General features: G+C 60.6%; 1 non-coding gene across 1 annotated transcript; it reads right to left on the bottom strand.

Moving 5' to 3' along the window:
* Nucleotides 1–406: 406 nt before the first annotated feature.
* LOC132243641 (U6 spliceosomal RNA) lies at nt 407–515 on the bottom strand. The gene has a single exon (XR_009455368.1). It is a non-coding gene; the product is annotated as a U6 spliceosomal RNA (small nuclear RNA).
* Between the last annotated feature and the right edge of the window lie 3,605 nt (nt 516–4,120).

Raw genomic sequence — 4,120 nt, 5'->3', positions numbered from 1 at the left:
GTAGCGGATGGTACGCCATCCCAGGAGGGCGGCCAGAGCCTCCACGCAAGTCTCGAGCCACCCCGCAGGGGCTCAGGGCAAGCCCCAAGGCAGGGGCAGATGGCAGGGACCAAGGGACGGGGCCCTGGGGGAGGGAGGCAGCAGAAATCAAAGGGAGAACTCAGGCGGGGGTGGGGGAGGGGCAGAGGCAAACGAGGCTGCCAGAGCCCAGGGGAAAAAGGCTCAGAAAGTGGGGGGAAGGGGCAGGGAGGGGGTCCCCAGGGACAGGGTGGGGAGAGGCAAGGGGTTTTTTTTGGGGGGGGGGGACAGGAAAAGGGGGGCAGGGAGTGCAAGGCAACGAGCTGAAAGCACCTGAGCTGGAGGAGCTTAGAAGGGCTTCAGCTGTCGGTGGCCATCTTGAAAGAAAGAAAGAAAGAAATCTTTCACGAATTTGCGTGTCATCCTTGCGCAGGGGCCATGCTAATCTTCTCTGTATCGTTCCAATTTTAGTATATGTGCTGCCGAAAAAGAAAGACTTTTGACTTTTTAGAAACGTTTGTTCTGGGGAGGGTGACAAATGGGGGAGAGTAAAGACCCAACAGGTTGGCCCAAAGGTCTGGGCCTCAAGGACAAGGCCTGGGCTCATGGCCTGCAAGGCCTGCTTGCACACTCTAGACAAAAATAAAAAAACAGAGGGCAAAGAAATATATACATATATACAGTTCTGCCAGTGGGGACACCCAGGGGGGCCTCAGGACATCAGGGGTCGGCCCACACAGACAAAGCCCGAGGTCTCAGCTCGCTGGACCTGCTCCTGCACCCTGAGCATGTGGTGGCATCACAGCTCAAGGAGCAGGCGTCCCGCCTCGACTCAGCACAGCGCCCCCTTGACAGCCCAGAGTTCTTCAAAGCTGGGCACCGTCTACTGGAGGACCACATGCTTGAACTCAAGTGAAAGGCAGGCCCGTACCAGCAGGTGAAAAAGCTGCAGGGCATCATCCATCCCAGTCCTAGTGAGCCAGTTTTGCTGGCTCTTCAGGGTAGCCATCTTGGCCTGGCCCACCAGGAAGTTGGCTAGGCTGACTGCGCCCCGCTCGGCCGCCTAGTATGGGAAAGAGCAGGTGTATGTGTCCTCTGAAAAGTCTCAGCCCAGCACCCAAAGCAGTGCCTGGAGGGCAGCAAAGAACAGCCAGAGCCAGGGGCAGTCGAGGAAGGCATGAAAAACATTCTCTTCTATTGCCCCCGGGCAGAAGGGGCAGGCCGCCGAGGCCACCAGGTCCTGGTGGCGCACAAAAGTGCCAGTGGCCAGGATGCCATGCACCAATCTCCACTGGAGGTCACCAGTCTTCTTGGCAGTGGGTGCCTTGTACAGTGTGTGCCATGCTAGGGTCCCAGGCAATGCCAGGCACTGCTGCCACACGGTGTTGGGATGGCTGGCCAGTACCTGGGTATGCCAGGTGCGCACCACCCATGCGTAGAGTCTCCTCCAGGGCAGTGTGCCAAAGGGGCAGCCCATGTTGCTTCCAGGGGGCACGGGGAGCCTCAGTAATGTGTTGGGCTGGTTAGCCAGCTCACTGGCCAGTGCTGGAATGACTGGCAGTGGCGGGAAGGCATTGCCTGTGGTGTCAAAGGCCCAGTGGGCCTGGAGGTAGCCTTCTAGGGTGGCTGCCACCTTCATCGGGAGGGCGGCTCTAGCAGCCTGCAGAAGCCAGCCCATGGTGCAGATGGAATGCAGGGCCAGCCAGGCAGCCAAGGCCTCAGCCAACAGCCAGCCCAACTGAGTGGGGCCCAGGAGGTGCGCCAGGTGTGTGGTGTGTGCCTCGATGAGGGTGACCATAAGGCTGGTGGAGGCCAGACTTGACACAACATGCTGCAGGGCCAGGTTGCTGGGGGAACTGCAGGCATCTGGCCTGGGGACAAAGATGGAAGGCAGCCTGCCAGGCCTGCACCATGCTGCAGTAGAATGGGGGAAGGACTGTCCCAGCATGAACAGCTCCTGGTCAAAGCCAAGGCTCCCCATCTGGTGCAGGAATCGGCATGCCAGATGCCACCATGGGAGGTAGCCCTCGGCATACAGGAGCTGCTGGAGGGCTTGCAGGCAGTAGGCAGCCACCCTGCTGGCCAGGTCGATCAGGCCCTGGCCCCGCTTAGTGGTGGGCTGGTAAAGGGCAGCCAGTGGTGTCCATCCCAAAAGAAGTCCATTAGGAGCCACTGCAGCCTCTTGAGCAGCTCTGGCAGGGTGTCCAGCACAGTGCAGAGGTGCCACAGGGTTGCCGCCAATAGGTTGTTGATGATGACAGCCCGGCCGTGGTAGGAAAGGGTGGGCAAGAGCTAGTGCCAGCGCTGCAGGCAGGCCTCCACTCCCTCTGCCAGGTCCTCCCAGTTGTGGGCTGGAAAGGCTGGTGGCCCCAGGAACACTCCTAGGGTTCTGAAGCCTTTCCGGCACGAGGCGCAGGTCCAGGGGTGGGTGTGCCAGCCCACGTCCTGAGAAGGAGGGTGTCACACTTGCCCCAGTTGATACGGGCCAATGAGGCGAGCTCGTAGGTGTACTGGCAGTCCACCAGGGCCCCCATGTCCTCCTGGCTGCCCAGGACGACTGTCATGTCATCTGCGTACACAGTCAGCTGGATTGGGGTGCCAGTGGCCGGCCCCGGTGCTGGTGGCAGGACTAAGCTGGTCAGGCAACGTTGCAGAATGTGCAGCAGCAGTTCAATGGCTAGGGCGTACATCATGCCCGACAGGGGCAGCCTGGCGGATGCCCCGACGCACCAGGAACGGGGCGCACAGCACATCATTCACCTTCAGCAGGCTGGAGGCACTGTGGTACAGGACACGGAGTGCCACGATGAAAAGAGGCCTGAAGCTGAAAGCCTTGAGGGTGCTGAGTAGGTGGTCGACCTGATTGAAGGCCTTCTCCTGGTCCAGAGAGACCAGGCCGACGTCCAGGCCAAACAGCTTTGCAGCCATGAGTGGGTTGCGCAGCAGGAACAGGTTGTCCTGGCTGGTCCTGCCTGGCACACAGTAGCTCTGCTTGGGCCCAATGACAGAAACAATGATGGTGCAGAGCCAGTTCACCAGTGCCTTTGCCAAGATCTTATAGTCGGCGCACAGAACGGAGACTGGCCGCCAGTTCTTAAGGCAGCCGAGGTCCCCCGTCTTGAGCAGCAAGGTGAGCACCGCCCGACGGCAGCTGGTCGGCTGGGTCCCGTCGGCAAGGCTCTCACAGAAGACACGGAGGAGGCTGGGCCCAAGGAGGGGCCAGAAGGCTTTGTAAAATTCCACAGGCAGTCTGTTAAGGCCCAGGGCCCTGCCTGAGGCAAGCCCCCCCACAGCAGCCTCGAGCTCTGCCACAGAGAGCTCGCGCTCCAGGGTCTCAGCCTGTGAAGCACAGAGGCACAGCAGATCCTTATGCAGCTGCTGAGTGGCCTCTGGGCAGGTGGGGTCAGCTGCAAACATGTCTCAGTAGAAGGTGACGGCGTGCCCCTGCACTTTGTCTGGGTCTGTGAGCAGCTGTCCCTCCGGGGTCTTGAGATAGTCCAAGGTCTTTGCTTCAGCCCACCACCTTTCCAGGCCAAAGAAGAAGCTGGTTAGGGCTTGGGCCTCCGCCAGCTCCTGCCAGCAGGCACACACCCTCGCACCATGGGTCACACCCTCCGTCAGTACCCACAGGCGTTTCTTGCAGGACTGAAAGCTCTTGAGGAGCACCATGTCATTGCCAGTGTGGAGCAGGGCCACCTCAAGCTCCACCACATCCTCCTCCAGCTCCTGGGAGTGGCAGCGGATCTCACTTGCCGCCAGCTGGGAATACTGTTGGCAGAACGCCCGGACCTGGATCTTCCCCATGTTCCACCACAGCCGCCAGGAGGAGTAGTCTGCTTGTGCAGCCTCCCAGCTCCTCCAGAGGTGGGCAAAGCAGTCCCGGAAGTGGATGTTGTGGCGGATCGGTAGGGGGTGCTCCTACCCTAAGCCACCCACCTCACTGTGCCTGATCACCTTCCAGGCTCCGAGTGCCTCCCTGGGGGCACCTCACATCTGGCCAACCCCCTTCCTGGAGCACACCCGCTAGCCTAGGGGAAGAGCTGCCACCACCCAGGAATGGGTTTGATTCTGGCACGGTGTCCCTTGGGAAACACAGGCCTAG

The sequence above is a fragment of the Alligator mississippiensis genome, chromosome 10, assembly GCF_030867095.1.
Source record: "Alligator mississippiensis isolate rAllMis1 chromosome 10, rAllMis1, whole genome shotgun sequence".
Taxonomy (NCBI): domain Eukaryota; kingdom Metazoa; phylum Chordata; order Crocodylia; family Alligatoridae; genus Alligator; species Alligator mississippiensis.
The sequence above is the reverse complement of the archived record's forward strand: the minus strand, read 5'-3'. Positions and strand labels throughout refer to the sequence as shown.